The following is a 17,777-nucleotide window of genomic DNA, read 5'->3' as shown; positions in this document are numbered from 1 at the left end:
TTTAAAAAAACACAAAAACAATCTGCTTAGATAAAAATTAGCAGGAATAGGGGAAATACAACCTCATTCCAACCTCTGTGCACCATGGTCTACATGTGTAGTCACCGCACACGTGTTCTAGCCAATGCATGGGGGATGGGCACAAAGAGAGGGGCTAAGTCATATTCATACCACATATCTAAAGCAGTGTAATACCACTTTAAATCATCATGGCTTCCCCTAAAGAATCCTGGGAGTTGCAACTTGTTAAGGGTTCTGAGAGTTGTTAGGAGACTCCTATTCCCACTTCCCAGTGAAACGGGATTGATTGTCAAACCACTCTCAGAAGCGTAGCTCTGAGTGTTTCAAGTGGTATCATAGTGCTTTAAATGCATGGTGCAAAAATGTGGCCAGAGTCACATTTCCTCCTATGGAAGAACAGATGTGCAGGCTTGCGTCTCACTCTCTCTTTTCCTGTGTATCTCTGTGCAGCTGATAACATTCAATGAATTCAACTGTCTGGATCCATTTCCCCACAAACACTCGATGTGAATTAGAAATGCACACTGCAAGGGCATGTGCATGGCAGCACAAATAGCTTCTGTCAATCATTTCATGCCTACACTTTGTGTTTTCTTCCTTTTCTTTTCTTCCTTTCCACTACCCATCCTCAACTTCTTCGGAGCCAAGGAGCAGCACAGGCTTCTGTATATAGGCACAATTGCTCTGTCACTAATTAAGCAACATGGAGAGAATCAGGCCAGGACAAGGAGAAGGGCCGCTTCTTAGAAATACGGGAATAGTAAGGGGTCTACAGTTTGAGAGCAGAGCTTGTCTTGTGGCCAAAAGACAACAGGGGTCCAGCAAAGACTCTTAAGGGCATAGCCGTTACCTGAGTGGCTCCATTAGGAAATTGGCTGCTGCATTCAACACAAACTTCTGAAATTTATCCAGGGCATCCCCATGTAGCACTTGCTACCATTGTCCAGCTGGTTGATGGCACTGGAAGCTACTAGAGTGGGATGAATTTGGGCTGGAGACACTTGCTTTCAAATAGTTGGTAACATCTTTGCTTACTTCCCTGGGCAACCTGGGGCAAATCGCTCTCTCTTGGCCTAACCAACCTCTGAAGGTTGCTGGAAGGATTGAACAGCCATTGTAGTGGAAAGAGTGCTAGATCGATGCTAGGGGGTTAGGGTTCAAATCCTTGCTTAGGGATGATGACCCTATACATGACAGGTATAGAGTCAGGACGACCTTGAGCCTGTTACCCTTTGTCAGCCTAACCTACATTGCAGGGTTGAGGGAACCTACTTCACAAGTAAGAATAAAGGGAAGAGGGTTTCATCTACACCACCTTGAGTCCCACAGAGAAGGGGTAGGATAAAAATCTGCTTTGAACAGAAAGTGATAGTCCTGTGTAGGCTGCCCCCTGCTCTCCTTTGAGGAAAATGGGGCAGACCTTCCAAGTGTCCCCATTTTCCAGGGATGTCCCTGATTTAGAGAATCCCAGTTTCTGATTTGATTCCAGAATGTCCCACTTTTCCTTAGGATGTCCCTATTTTCATTGGAGAAATGTTGGAGGCTATGGAGTTATCCGACCCCTGAGCCGTTTGATGGCAATCCTTTATAGGGAATCTTTTTCTATGCTTAATGTTTGCTATGTTTTTATATATGTTGAAAGCTGCCCAGAGTGACTGGGGCAACCCAGTAAGATTATGGAATGGGATGTCCCTATTTTCAACAGAGAACTGTTGGAGGGGGTGGTGGGGTGCAGTTGTGCTAAATAAATAATTGGATTTATATTAAGACAGGGGCAGGATATAAGTGTCAAAATAAATATAATGCATTTATTGAGAGAATTGCTTGGAGTGGGCGGGAGACAGCCGTGGCTGGGGAGCTGGAATCACACAGCTGTAAGAGAAAATTAGATTGTGCAAAGAATTTACAGCCTTTGAGGCAAAAGTGGGGAAAGGAGAGAGGAAGTTGAACACAGGCATGCAGAATAAGAGGACTACAAGGACCCCTTGGCTTCCTTACCATTCTATCAATAGAAACCATGTAGTCTGAATCTGAGGGTGTCTGTCTCCAACGCTCACTAGGGATGGTGGGAGCAATTTGGTCCAGTTAACATTTTAATGCAAATCTATCAAACTCCCACTCCACCCTAAAAAATGTGCAGACCTAACTGCAGCCATCCTTTGAGATCCACACTTGGTGCAATTTTATGATGCAGTCCCCCAATCATAAAACATGGGCAAGAAAATGAATGAATATGGAGAAACTGTGCAAACAGGGGAAACTGCTTGCAAAAATGCATCCTGGTGAGAAAAAGCCCTTGCAAAAACATGCATATTAGGAGCAATGCACATTAAAATGCTGGTGAATTTTTATCGTGGTTGTTGTTGTTTTTTTAATCACAATCTGATATGGAAATGCGACAACTTGAATTTAATATTAGAAAAATGAAAAACTGAGAGAAACTTCCATTTAAAGATTCACCCACTCCTGTCTCCATTCTATTCCAGCCCATGTTGTTCTTAACCCTGTTATTGTTAAATATACCACTTTTTATTCAAACTTTGGATTGGTCTACACCTTTGAGAAACTTCGAGAACACATTGTGATGAATTTGTGGTTGGACTTCCCTACTTCCCTTTAGAAACTGTTGTCTTCCTTTAGATCACTGGTTCCCAAACCACAGTTTGGAAATCCTTGCTTTAGAATCACCAATATCAAATGCATTGTTATGCAGTAATGGCAAGCGAAGGCAGGGCCAAGGGACAACAGAACTTTCAGAATGTGCCAGTCAGGTGGCATTGTATTTATAATCTTTCTTTCCCCCCACTATTATTTCCTTCCTGACTTTTTTTGCTTACTCCCTTTACCCTCCTCTCCTCTTCCATGCATCTCTTCACCACTAACAGCAACCCCAACATGTTGACAGGACAGACAAATCAAAGGACATTCTGTTGATTTAAGGGTGATCAGGAAGGCCTTTCATCACGATGGCAGATGTCAGCACCTTCAGCCATCCAAAAGGCAAAGGGAATTAACTCACGCTTTCCAGACCCACACAGAAATTTGAGGACCTTTACTGCTAAAGTACCCCATGTCTGTGTCTGTATCTGTGTCTGCATATGTGCATTTTAAAGAGAAGGAGCTCATCCAGATATCCGCTTGTCCCACTGCTTTCCACTGGGAAAACCTGATCTTTACCACAGAATCAGAGCCAGGGCTTTCCCCCCCCCCCAGTTGGAACTCACAGGAACTCATTTCCGGCACCTCTCAGGTGGGCACCATTGCCATTATAAGAGAACAGAGGAGAAATTCATGGTGAGTTCCGGCATCTCTTTTTCTAGAAAAATACCCCTGATCGGAGCAAACATCCATTGGGTTTTCCATGGATTGCCGTTTGCTCCAATTCAGTGTTAAAAAGTGGGTTTTCCCAGGGAAAATGGTGACACAAATGGAAAACCATGCAAACCCATGTGTAGAAAGCAAGTGTGGATGACCCCAAGTTGAATGTAAAGTTCAGGTTGCAATCCTACACTCTTACCTGTAAGCCCCATTGAATAAAGTAAAGATGCATAGAATTCCACTGACTGGATGATTTTCAGAACACAAAAATAGTCAATAAGTCATTACAATCTGTAAAGTCTGAGGGCCCAAATGAACATGCTGGCCCCTCAAAGCTTCCTCTTTTAATTTAGCATGAGCAAATGAGATTTTGTGCATAGTTGTGTGAAGCTGAATTCATGCCTGCAGCTCACTAAGGATGGTTCTTTGAAACACACACACACACACACACACACACACTTCCATTCCTTCAGGTAACGGAACCCAGCGAATGATGCTGATTGGTTTCCCCCCAACCACGTGATGCTCCTGTACTTTATTCCACCACGCTTGCCTAATGAAAGGCTCATTGTTAAATAAGAACAGGAAAGGGATGATATACGTGTCCATTTCTGGAGGTCCATATCTGCCCTTTGGCTCTCAGATACTGAAGGGCAGACGGGTCAGTGTCTTTAAGCAGTCAGGACAGGCTTCCTGATCCTAGGAAAGCACTCATGATCTAAATGAAGCTGCCTTGCTGAGAGAAATGCACAAATCGAACTGGAGTGGCAAGAAAAAGGCTGTGCCTCACACAGATAGCAAAGCCAAACCTGTGGAGAAGGAATCTCCTCGACTCTTCCATTACTACTGAGAACATACCAAGTTCTTGGTCTCTTGACCTGTACATGCCACTTGTGAAATATACCAAACATCTGATCACTGTTGGGCTTCATCACCCCCCATCCATTTCCAACCTACAGCCTTGAGTAAAGTTTGCCCTCCGGCCTCCGCTAGGCCCCCTTACCTGCAGCAGTAAAATGATGCTCTCCCCCCCGGCTACCATGCCAGCCAGCAGATTCTGTCTTCTCCATCCACCTCAGCCTGCATCTCAAAGCAACTGGGTTTCTCCTCTTTCTCTCCCTCCCCTCCTAGTTGCCTGAGCAGGAACAGAGGAAGGAAGGGTGAAAGGGGGTGGGGGTGGGAAGGGGGAGGGAGGGAGGGAGGGAAGGGGAGCGTGGAGCTGAAACTTTAATAGCACAGAGCCCCTTTTGTTTCACAACATATGGTATATTTCGTACATACTGAAGACATTAGCCACCTATATTTTTTAAGAGCTCACTTCAAAAGTATACATGGAGCTCATGCCCGGCTCTCTGAAAACACACTCTGGGAAGGGTTGGGAGCTCCTCAAAATCCAAACAGGGGGAAAAAGAAAGAAAAAGAGAAAGAGGAAAACAGTCCACACTGAGATGCTTTGAAAGCCAACGCAGTTTTTTTCCCTTTCTTTTTTTAATTCAAGGGATACATGTGCACAGATTTATATACAAGCCTTTGTGGACGATCTGTGTTAACCAAGTTTTTTTATTGCTCATCTGGCTGAGGTCTCACTCCAAGGCACATTTACACAAAAGGCAGGCGTGTTCTCTGTAGATTTTGAGGCATGGCTTGGTGCTGAAAGAGGACAGTCATGTCCCCCTACCGCCCCCGGTCTCTGCACTACTCCACACTTCATTAGCCCCACTGGAATTGAACCCAGTCCAAACATTTGCACATCTCTACCAAATCCTAATAAATGGGTAGCGGGGGAAGAGGTAGAGGTGTCCAATGAATTTTGGAGCACATAAGCTCTAACCCACATGGGATATGATGCAGTGGCAAAGATAAGAGACTCCACACATCTGGCAGTGGTTTCGAAATGCATAAATATTTATCTTGAGTCCCAAACCCTTACAAAGCCAAAGAAACCATTTGAAAGAGCCTAGTATAGGGCTACAAATGGTAATTTTTCACGCAGCCCTTGTAAAAAGAAAAAGAAAGAAGCCAAGATAGAAAAGCACTTCAAGTAACCAAGTTGTAAATGACCGAGACGAGGTGATTCTGAAATACAATATAAACGTTATTTATTTTTGGCTGTACAATAACGTTGCCAGCCTTTAAGATTCTGGTACCTGGGTGAGACCTCAGAGATGAAGTCTAGGATCAAGGGACAGAATTTTGTGAGAGCCCAATGGTAAAAGGATGTGAAAATACAATTTCTCTAAGTTTTTAAGCTGTTCCATGTGTTCACAAATCCCCTCCTAGTAAGGGATACATTCGCCCGTGATATCAGGCCAACCATTTATCCGTTGAGGCTGTCAGTTTCTAATTCAAATGACAATCAGTGGCTTCGTGGCAGACAACTCAGAACCCATACAAAGCAGATTTTTCATGGAACTGAGCCAAGCTGCAGATTAGTGAATTCATGGCAGGGAACACAAAACTCACGCAAAGCAGATCTCACACACAAAAAGTGAGTGGGGTGTGTGTCATATGAATCTTTGGCAGAGAAGTTGGGCCGCTGCTAGAGCCTGCAACAGAGTTGGTTACTGTATTTCCATTACAGCTGCAAACTTCTTTTTTGACCTCTAGTTTGTGGCTATGTTGCCTCACATTTTTTTAATGCTAGTGTGACCCAGTAGGGTCTGCATGGAATTTGAATTCTGGAAAGTTGTGCCATCACAAAGCTTCCAGACTTTATTCTTCAACAAGCTTTGGAGATAAATGCTATGCTCATGAAACCGGCTGCCACCTGATCCAAATTCAAACATTTGGGTTAGGTCCACATTTTTCTGATTTAAGTAGTGATCTTTGGATGAGCCTTTTCTACGCTTCTTATGAAAAATTAAGGGGCTTCTCAACTTGTAACTTCCTCTCAGTTTGTTTCTGTCACCCAAACACATCTCAAGGACAAATGCCACAAAACCGGTCTCCTTTTGCTAGTCATCATGTGACACACCAGTCTCATTCCTGGGCAGTCCACCAGCCTGCTTCTATCCAGTGTGACCAATAGGCTTTCTCTCCTTCTACTGTCTTAGAAGATCTGGCAGGGGAATAGATTGAAATGAAAAGGTTATTCTAATGCACACAGGAACTGGGGTAAAGGAGTGAGTGTTCCACAGCTAGGGACTGCGGCTAATTATGAGGCCCCATAAATCTGTCACTACAACTGCGGTCCACATGCTGTGCATGGGGTGAGGGCACATGGCAAATTGGTGCTTTGTCCAATGTTTATCCAGTTGCATGCTCTGATTTGCAATTGTAAAAGCTGCCAGTAAAAAGGCTTTATGGTTCTTCAGAGCTCATAAAGTTGTAGTGCCATAGCAAGGAGGGGAGGGGCCACTGATTACTATGAGGCAGCAAAGCAAATTTATTACAGATTTGGGTAAGTTAATATTACAGCACTGCTAGCCCTAAGCCTTGGATCACCGAGCAACCCCCACAAAAAGAGACAAAAGAGACTTTATGGTAGATGACGTGGAAAAGGCTGTCATTTACTCTTCTCCTCTCACGTAGACTTTCATATTTTGCCCCCCAGGCTATTGCAAGGAGGCCATTGATTGGATATGTTCAACCTGCAACATATAGCTGAGATAAAACAAACAAGAACTTCTAGGGAGTTAGTCCTGTGCAAACAATCTGGCCGTCATTAGCAGTCATCCTCTGAAACAGCATCTGCCCATAATAAAGAAAATGTTTTTGAAAAATAAACGGAATTAAGCTCTTCTAATCAGCCCCTTTTGGCTGTGGTTCTTTATCTTCCATTTGCAACTGCAGTCACATCCAAACCATACATTTAAAGTGCATAGTTTCCCCCAAAGAATACTGGGAATGTAGTTTGTTAAGGAATTGTAGCATGGTGAGGGATAAGTTACAGTTCCCAGGATTCTTTGGGGAAGCCATGTGCAAGCCAAATGTATGGCATGGATGTGACAAGTGAGACAGGCCCATGAGACCACAACTATACCCACCAATATAGCACAGTGCAGAAAGGCTACCTTTGTTGGAGAGAGGGGTTTGGAAGAGAGATTCTTACTTTCTCATAGCAGAGTTTAGCACAGAGTTAAACACATTAATACTTGGCTAGATTTACATCTGCCCTCATCCATCATTAAACACATGTTCCTCGTAAAAAAAATACTTAGGCTAGAATAAATCACAGGCACTTAGCTTGCAAATAAGTGAATATTTTACTCACAGAGTTTCCAGAAAATAACAGCAAGCAAGTCTCCATTTGCTCCCAGTAAAACAGAGATGAAAAAAGGGTTTCAAGCAACTTAAAAGTAATTGGTTTTCTTACAAAAAGGATCATGCAATCTTTGGGTTACCAAAGATACGGACTTTAAAATCTCTCTTTTGGAGAGATTCAGTTCACTTGGTTCTTCTTGTAGCTGTGAGCCATTGGCTGCATGGCTCCTTGCTTTTTCAATGAAGCACAAAAAGAAAAGACTGAAAAGAATGAGAGCAGAGGCTGCTGACAGCCTGCTAAGCCACACCCACTTGCAACCTGAGCTCTGGGCTCAGGTTAACTCCTTCATGCATACAAGTGTAAGTCAGTAGAATCATAGAATCATAGAGTTGGAGGATACCACAAGGGCCATCCAGTCCAACTCCCTGCCAAGCAGGAAACACCATCAAAGCATTCTTGACATATGCCTGCCAAGCCTCTGCTTAAAGACCTCCAAAGAAGGAGACTCCACCACACTCCTTGGTAGCAAATTCCACTGCCGAACAGCTCTTACTATCAGGAAGTTCTTCCTAATGTTCAGGTGGAATCTTCTTTCTTGTAGTTTGAATCCATTGCTCCGTGTCCGCTTCTCTGGAGCAGCAGAAAACAACCTTTCTCCCTCCTCTATATGACATCCTTTTATATATTTGAACATGGCTATCATATCACCCCTTAACCTTCTCTTCTCCATGCTAAACATACCCAGCTCCCTAAGCCTTCCTCATAAGGCATCATTTCCAGGCCTTGGACCATTTTGGTTGCCCTCTTCTGGACACGTTCCAGCTTGTCAGTATCCTTCTTGAACTGTGGTGCCCAGACTGGACACAGTACTCCAGGTGAGGTCTGACCAGAGCAGAATACAGTGGTACTATTACTTCCCTTGATCTAGATCAGGCATGTCAAACCTGCGGCGCTCCAGATGTTTTGGCCTACAACTCCCATGATCCCTAGCTAGCAGGACCAGTGGTTGGGGAAGATGGGAATTGTAGTCCAAAACATCTGGAGGGCCGCAGGTTTGACATGCCTGATCTAGATGCTATACTCCTATTGATGCAGCCCAGAATTGCATTGGCTTTTTAGCTGCTGCATCACACTGCCAAGTTTGTGGTCTACCAAGACTCCTAGATCCTTTTCACATGTACTGCTCTCAAGCCAGGTGTCTCCCATCCTGTATTTGTGCATTTCATTATTTTTTTTGCCCAAGTGTAGTACTTTACATTTCTCCTTGTTTAAATTCATCTTCTTTGCTTTGGCCCAGTTTTCTAATCTGTTAAGGTCATTTTGAAGTGTGATCCTGTCCTCTGGGGTATTAGCCACCCCTCCCAATTTGATATCGCCTGCAAGCTTGCTCAGGATGCCCTCAAGCCCATCATCCAAGTCATTGATAAAGATGTTGAATAAGACTGGGCCCAAGACAGAACCCTGTGGCACCCCACTAGTCACTACTCTCCAGGATGAGGAGGAGCCATTGATGAGCACCCTTTGGGTTCGGTCAGTCAGCCAGTTACAAATCCACTGAATGGTAGCATTGTCTAACCCACATTTTACCAGCTTCTTTGCAAGAATATCATGGGGCACCTTGTCAAAGGCCTTGCTGAAATCAAGATAGGCTACATCCACAGCGTTCCCTTCATCTACCAGGCTTGTAATTCTGTCAAAAAATGAGATCAGATTAGTCTGACATGACTTTTAGTGATCACAGAGTTTCTTTCTAGGTGCTCACAGACCGTTTGCTTAATGATCTGCTCTAGAATCTTTCCTGGTATTGATGTCAGGCTGACTGGGCAGTAATTGTTTGGGTCCTCTCTTTCCCCCTTTTTGAAAATAGGGACAACATTTGCCCTCATCCAGTCTGCTGGAACTTCGCCTGTTCTCCAGGAATTTTCAAAGATTATTGCCAGTGGTTCTGAAATCACCTCTGCCAGTTCTTTTAATACTCTTGGATGTAGTTCATCTGGCCCTGGAGACTTGAATACATCTAAACTAGCCAAGTATTCTTGTACTACCTGCTTACTTATTCTGGGCTATGTTTCTCATGCTGAATCATCTGCTCCATTTTCTTCAGGTTGGGCATTGTTTTCTTTTTTGGAGAAGACTGAGGCAAAGAAGGCAGTACTGTAACTATATTACTGCAATCTTCACTCCCATTAAGAACCTAAGAAGGGTACTGATGGATCATACCAAACACCTATCTAGTCCATCATTTTTCCCCATAGTGGCCTACTGGATGCCTATGGGTAGACAACAAACCCATAAAAATGAGACATCCAACCACCCTGTGTTTCTTCTTTGCCACTGTTTAAATACATGATCAGGTCAACTCACTGGGCCATATTCCACTAAATCATTGTGCTAACAGAAGCCAACGAAAAGATTCCTGCTAGCACAATGGGACTTCCTCCCTTGCCCCTTGTGCATGCCATCCATAAATCTGCTCTAGAACATTGGTGGAACCCCCAGAACAGATTAAAGGTGTGCATGGGGAGAGGAGCTGGAGATTATTCCATTGCACAAGGAGAAATCCTTGCACTGATGGAACAATCTGCTCAACATAAAACTGAATCCCTACCAGTCCAAGTGGGCACAGCTGCTACTGAGTTTGCTCATCATTAGTCACGGGTGGAAATTATTGTGTGAGGCAGAAAAGAGTTTATTAGACTCTACAGATATGGCTGTTGACTACTTTCAGACCAAAGAGAAAGTAAATTCACCACAGATTTTGAAAGAGCAATTGCCAAGGCAAAATGAATAAATAAGAAGCTGCAAGCACATTAGAAATATGACTATATGAACCTTGTTAGTCATGGAGGCTACTTGATGTTTAAAGTAAAATGATGTCTGAAAATGTCATTATTACCCATCACTGATGCTCCTTTTGTCTCTCCATGTCTGAATCTTCTGATGAATTTTAATAACATTCCAGCTGATGCAAATACAACTCTTCAAATTTTCTCCAAATGTTTTGAGTGCTCATGATCTGTGCTCATGCCCTTGGCTTCTGGTTTCATTATGGTTTGCAAACAAATGTAAGAGCTGGGTGGTCCCCTACTCAAGTCTTATTCATACATGTTGCGCTGTGATCATGTAATTTTGGGAAGATTGGTTGCCTTTGATTATGAGAGCCTTGATCTTTAATCGTAAACATCGCTGCAGGCCTGAAACGTAGCAGATTGACAAGGTGGGGGTGGGGAGCTCCTAGCATTGCAATTGAATGTATTGCAAGACGGAACCAAAAGAAAGTGCCATGGAACTGTTTTCAAGAGGCAGCTGGAATGTAAAGTGGAAGCATTTTTAGAGTTGATTAAAGAACTGTACTCTGTTAAAAGGGATGACATTTGGCAGAAACGGCATTGTCCCATGTATTGCTTCCAGAGGATGCAATCTTTCTAAATCAGGGTGGGGAACCTGTGGACCTCCAGATGTTCCTGGACTTCAACTCCCATCAACCCCTGTCAGCACAGCCAATGGTCAGGGAGTAATGGGAGCTGTAGTTCAACAACATCTGGAGGGCCATAAGCTTCCCCAGCTCTGTTCAAAAGCAAAGCAGGTCTGCATCTGGTTAACATTTTTCACGGAAACCATGTACATATATAACTTGGCAAATGCCACAAACCACATAATAGTTAATGAGCAACATGCATCGCTTCTCACTGATACAGATGTAGCCTGCCATGGCAACTGGTTCTTGTGGTTCTGGAAGTGTGAACCATGCCATACTAATGAAGGAACAAGCAGCTGTTAGCAGATCCTTCCCTTTTCCATCTTTCTCCTGTTCTTTGTTGGGGCAGGAAGATGAAGTGGTACTCCACCCTATCCATCCAGATCAGGGCAACCTAAAGAGCCCGTGGTGAAACTCATTGATCACATGGTTTGTTGATGGAAAGTGCAAAGGGGCAGCTTCCTTTTGCCATAGAACACTGGTGAAGAAGACTGAGCTTCTTGCCTCCGTAGATGTTCCAAAAGGGTTTGGGTTAATGGTGGGGCTGTGTACAGGGATGCATGCGTCATTTTTAATCTTAAGGAATCAAGAGGAGTCCACAAAAAGATAGTAGCAGGAAGAAACTTTTCCCAGGCTAAAAGATGAAAAATAAGTTTAGATCCCAGCAAAGTCTGGAATTCAAAAGTAATTTTGCATAGTTTACATTTCAGGAGATTTCATTCCTCCTCATCTTGCCTGGAGATCTGTCTCTCCAGTGTCTGCTTTCCAAGCAAGGTCTTTCAAGAGTCAGGAATTGTGCAAGAGACAGTAATTCTATTTTTTTGGTCATTCAAATGTACATTTCCTGCCTGTAGAAACATTCAAAATGGCAGAAATACAGTAATGGAACTGTACAAATCAAAGATATTGGATTAGCTCCAAGTGGCTTCAGAGCTGCTTTTGAAAGTTAATGGTAGATAATCTACATCTAGAAATTTATAGGTGGTGCAATACTCTTTCTAGATCTTTCAGAAGCTTCAGAAGCTTTCAACATTGTTGATCATTACAACTTAAGAAATGTGGCTGGGGAGTGGGTTCTGCCTTAGGTTATTTTGGACCTTCCTAAATCTGAGGGTCCCCAGTGTGCTGCTGTGTATTCAACAGCTTGTGAATATGCCTGCGAATTACTGCAGGCTCAATCCCATTTAATATTCATGTCTGTCTTCCCCAAACCGGTGCCCTCCAGATGTTTTTGAATCTAATTCCCATCAGATCTAGCCCACATAACACATTGGCCATGCTTTCTGGAGTTGATAGGAGTTGAACAACTGGAAATGATAATCTCTTAATGACTGGGGTTATTAGCATTTTTTTAGGTAGCATCCAGTTCTGTTTTTCTTTTCCTTCAAACTCAGGAGCAGCTGATTTGGTTCTAGATTATGTCATATGGTAATTAGAGAGACGATAGATCAAACACACTGAATTTGTATCTGGGCAATATGGATGTGATTATCACTGTGGATAACATGAGACCTCAGATAATGCGAAATCTGAACTGGATTTCAATTTCTCTTAACTGGATTCCCCACCCCTTTTTTTGAAGACGACGACGAAATAAAATGAAATACTGTAGACAACTCGCCAGATCCAGTTACAGCTGACAAACTAACTATTCCTTCTTCAAATACCTAGTATCTGTCATCCATGTTTATGGAAACCATTATATTGGCTATTGCAATGCATCCTTATTGGGGCTACCCTTGAAAATGTCTTAGGAAATGCAGCTAGTGCACAATGCTGTACCATGCCAAATGACAAGAGAAAGGCAAAGATTTCATATAATGTAAAGATAATATGTAACATGGTTGCATGTAAGTTCCCAGACTCAATTCAAGATGCAGGTTGCCAGTTTCCTACACTATTATCTATGGCCTTGTCCCAGCATACCTCAAAGAGTTCTGCTTCAGATTACACCAGCTGATGAAGTCTGTAAGAACATGGAAGAGCAGGAGTTTTCTCAGTTGAGGCACCTCAGCCAGGGAACTCCCTCTCAAGGGCATTCTTGGTCTGGCTCACCTAACATTACAGGATTTCGGGAAGAGGGCAGGAGCTTTCTTGTTCCAGCAGGATTTTAAAGATAATTGGTGCTTTTTTACTGGCTGTATGTCAGATTTTGGGGGTTTTCAAAATCACTGCTCAGAGGTTTTAATAAATGTTATTAGTTTTCTGGGAAATGTTTCCAGTCCTTTTATGATCCCGTGATCTGCTTTAAGCATTCTAAAAGGGAAGGGAAAGCAGGGCCTCTGTTTGAAAGAGTGTGCGGTCCAACTACAGTTTAAGGTAAAGGACCTAAGAAGGGAGAACAGGGGTCAAGGATCATAGAATTGTAGAGGGTCATCTAGTCCAACCCCCTGCCATGCAGGAAGTTGCCAATCAATATCTAGCATGTGGAGAGCAAACTGAACACACAGATGAGGAAGATGCAGTGTATTGTCTAGTTGGATTATTTTCCCCTCTAAATTTCCTTTTGGGAAAATGTGCAAATCTGGGTCCTTTTTGTTGCTGTTGGTGGTGGTGGTGATTCATTTCCTCTTTAATGGTGATGTGAAGGTGGACGCCTTACCTGTGTTACAAGTAAAAAACCAGTTTCTAGCTCCTCCACATGCAGCTGCTGGGTGACCTTTGGCTAGTCACACTTTTTTGAAGTCTCTCAGCCCCACCCATCTCACAGAGTGTTTGTTGTGGGGGAGGAAGGGAAAGGAGAATGTTAGCCGCTTTGAGACTCCTTAGGGTAGTGATAAAGTGGGATATCTAATAGTAATAATAATAATAATAATAATAATAATAATAATAATAATAATTTATTATTTATACCCCGCCCATCTGGCTGGGCCTCCCCAGCCACTCTGGGCAGCTTCCAACAGATTAAAATACAATAATCTATTAAACATTAAAAGCTTCCCTAAACTCTTCTTCTTGTCCTTCTTCTTTAACTACACCCACACTTTTTCAAAGAAAGAGGGAGGGAGGGCAATGCATATAGTCTCCCACACGCACCAAGACTGGTGTTCAGAAAGTCAATGTCTGTGTTCAGAACAAGATCCTGCATTTCAAATCTTATTCCCAGCTTAACTCCCCCACTTGTTTGCAAAGTTTCCGTGTGTGTATGAAAATCACAATGCAATGCAACACACTATTTCCCTTGAAGACTGAGACAGCAGAAAAGAACTGCACACTTGGTCACCTCATTGCTCACCCCAAGATCAACTCAAAAACAATAGCCCCACTTGTTTGTGAAAAGTGATGTGTGTGTGTTTGTGTGTGTCTGTCACTGTGGTCTAAACTACCAAGCCTCTTGAGCTTGCTGATCGTAAGGTCAGCAGTTTGAATCTGCACGACAGGGTGAGCTCCTGTTGCTTTGCCTCAGCTCCTGCCAACCTAGCAGTTCAAAAGCATACCAGCGCAAGGAGATAAATAGGTACCACTGTGGCGGGAAGATAAACAGCATTTCTGTGCGCTCTGACTTCAATCATGGTGTCCTGTTGCGCCAAAAGTGGTTTTAGTCATGCTGGTCACATGACCCGGAAAGCTGTCTGTGGCCAAATGCCAGCTCCCTCAGTCTGAAAGCGGAGATGAGTGTTGCACCCCATGGTTGATTTCAGCTGGACTTAACCATCCATGAGTCCTTTACCTTTACCTGTGATGCACAAATTTTCAAAGAGACCAAGAAATATGTAAAACACATCACAATGTGTATGTCCCTTGAAAGCTGAGCTACTGGGATTAAAAGTTAGTGTACACATTCAGAACACCACTTTTAATTTCATGTATGAACGCCATCTAGATCATCACACGCTTTCAAGTGTGAATAGACTGTAATGCAGCAACATCTAAACAGCTCTGAAGTGCTATGCTTTACTAGTATGAATAAATATAACTAATTATATGCCATCACCACTAATTATATGCAATCACTATCCAGGCTTTTCTTTAAGAAAATAACAAAGGAACTTTTATAACTTCCTTAGGTTGTCTGCTCCAACATCCAGCTTTTCTTATACTGGAAATCTTCATGTCTGGGTTTGCTCCTTCTATATTATATAATAAAAGTAGCAAAACAGAGGTAAAGGTTCTGCAGATGATTTACATTACAGAGAGGCAAAGATTGGTTAGCAGCTATTAAGATAAACCTCCCAACCATAAGCGCACTTGGCAATGGATGTGATTGTCTAGGAAAGTTGTCAGCAGGATTTCCTTCTTTGGAGCTGCCAAAGGCGACTATTGACAGACATGGGCTTAGCTACAGCAAAGAGTGTCTCACTTCACCAGGGTGGAGTAGAGCCATTTCCAAGGCGCTTGTGAATTCTCTTCAGCTTATCTCTCCCCCAGCCTCACAGCCCTTGGCTTTGTCTGCATTAGTGGAAGTCTGCAGAGCAGGCAGGAAGAGTCTGGGCAGCCAAAGTTTGTGGTGGGAATTGTGAGAACAGAGGCAGAATGTGAGGAAATGGTGGGGTGTGTGCCTGCTGACCAGCTGATTGGGGAGATCAGGGGGCAGGGGAGGGGAGGGATTTCTGCTCCCCTGGCACTGTTTTGGCTGAACTTGTATAAATGGACTTCTTATCTCGCAGACCATTTCATGTTTGCATTAAAGGAAAATAGTCTTTGGGGGGGGGATCTTGATAAAATATTTTGTTGGCATTGTGAAGAATACTAACTGCTTCTAATCAGCCAGCTGCCTTGTCACATCAGGGCTTGCATATTTCTAGAGTGAGCCACTTCTGTCTGACACAGAAATATAGAACAGCGGCACATTATGTGGGGGTTGAACTGTTCAGGACTGGCTTTTCATAGTGGTGGTGGACCATTTCTCACTCTTTCTTTCTTGTTCACACAGAAGTTAACGAAGGAAGCAAGGCTCGGTGTTCCATCTCTGACAAAACCAGATTTGTGTCTGTGTCTGTGTGGGCAAATCTGTGATTTTTCAAGAGCTGGTGTGGTGTAGTAGATAAGGCAATCCAATACACTTTTGTTGGGGAGTAAGTCCCTTTAAATTCAGAAGGTTTTTCTTCTAAGTAGGGATGTGCAAATGTGGCTTCATCTGTCGCTCATCGGCACTTTAATCCGGTGTTTTCTAAACCACTGCAATTGATTTACTTGGCCCAAGACTTTCTTCCATCTTTTCAGCTGCTGATGTGAAAATATGCATTTATTTATTTTACATATCTCATAGCACACAACGGGCGTGCATCATCAGATATTTACAAATTGGTTACCATCTCTGTGTGTTTTCCTATCAAAGTTAACAAATTCCCAGAGCAGGGGTAGCCCCTTGATCCTTTCTCAGCAGAAACAACAAAGAGTCTTAAATAACACACAATTGCAAAGCAATTTATGTATCTATTTATGCACAATGTGTGAATATTGAAATAAAAAACCCTCTTACATTGTAGAGAACTAAGTCAAAAACCATTTCATACCAAGAGTCTGTGCCGTGATAAGGGTTGAGTTGGGGATAGAAAGAATCTATCTGCTTGATAGTCCATTTCCAACAGATTCCTCTAGTATCTGTACTAGGGAGACATATATAGGACTATGTTGCACAAATGTAAGCTAGGAAGTCCTACGTGAGGAAGTCTTACTGTAACCAAATATTCCTTGGGTATGGGCAGGGAAGGTTACTTCCATCAGTTTTGGTTTCTCTCCATTTCTCATTTTCCAACCATAAATTCAGCATTTTTGTTTGCAATAGTCCCAAATATACACATTTTGTAAGCATTTCCCCCAACAGAATACATATTTGTATGTTATTTTCACTAATACATGCATTTTTATGCCCACTATCACCTTGCATATGCATTTGTGTACACATCGTTTGGTTGGAGAAGTGAATCGCAACATTCAGAGAAATGCAAATTCCAAAAGGTAAGTTTGCTTATTGTTTCAGGAAGTGCAAATAGGTAGGTTGGGGTGGGGGCGGAATGCTAAGTGTATACTGAATTTCTCTCTTCTTTCTTGGAGAAGGCTGTTTCTGCTAGGCCTGTCCTGCCTCCCCAGCACCATCCCTCCATCCTCTGCCTCTCTTGATCTCAAGCATTTGCACACCATGGGCTTCCAGCACACCTGTATTCATTCACCTGTGCTCTGCTGGGGAGAATCTACATCGGGCCCCCACACCATTGCAGTGTTTTTCTTTGCCACCACAACATAAAGCGAACATCTAGATTTTCACAGTGCCACTTCCTACAGTAGATGCCTTGCTAGTTCACCAGTCTTTTGAATGCTCACATCCCTGGCTACTTCCGTACAGCGTTTTCTCTGCTCAGGCTCCTCTGCTTACGTTTATCCCAGAGGTTTCTCCCAGCTCCCAGTTTTGAAATCTTAATGGCTGGCATTGGGCTCTGCAGAGTGCTGTTAATTTAGGAATAGCAGCATGATGCAATCTGTGTGAGAGAAAAGATCATGCAGGCTGAATTGCATCACTGAGGTACTTTTGCATAACAAGCCGGCTAGCTTCTGAAGATGAACAACCGGGAGCAGGCCGCACCTTCACTTGACTGAGAAGACTTTCACCTGAGGATTACGCTGTGAAGTTATCACGTCAGATAATTCAGTTCAGCGCTTGCTGTTTAAAATGCTACAGGGAATATACTGACAGCAGAAGTCTCTAGTGTTTTAAGGCCTTTTGAGCCTGATAAGTCTAAGGGAGGCCCAGTCACATCTTGCTCTTTGCGCAAAATATGAACACTGCAAAATTCTGTCAGCATGTGAGAAGTGGGG

General features: G+C 43.1%; 1 protein-coding gene across 2 annotated transcripts in view; it reads right to left on the bottom strand.

Moving 5' to 3' along the window:
* SYNPO (synaptopodin) overlaps nt 1-7,802 on the bottom strand; it is an 84,559-nt gene extending 76,757 nt beyond the window's left edge. Inside the window, exon 1 of one of the 2 annotated variants that reach the window (XM_035105671.3) lies at nt 7,553-7,802. The gene's annotated coding sequence lies outside the window, so the exon portion shown is untranslated. Of the gene's footprint in view, nt 1-4,342; nt 4,475-7,552 lie in introns of those variants that run through there. The other variant, XM_088663164.1, reaches the window with a different exon arrangement.
* Nucleotides 7,803-17,777: the final 9,975 nt, after the last annotated feature.

This window comes from Zootoca vivipara, chromosome 2, assembly GCF_965207765.1.
Source record: "Zootoca vivipara chromosome 2, rZooViv2.hap1.1, whole genome shotgun sequence".
Taxonomy (NCBI): Eukaryota; Metazoa; Chordata; class Lepidosauria; order Squamata; family Lacertidae; genus Zootoca; species Zootoca vivipara.
This window is presented reverse-complemented; position numbering and strand designations above follow the sequence as displayed.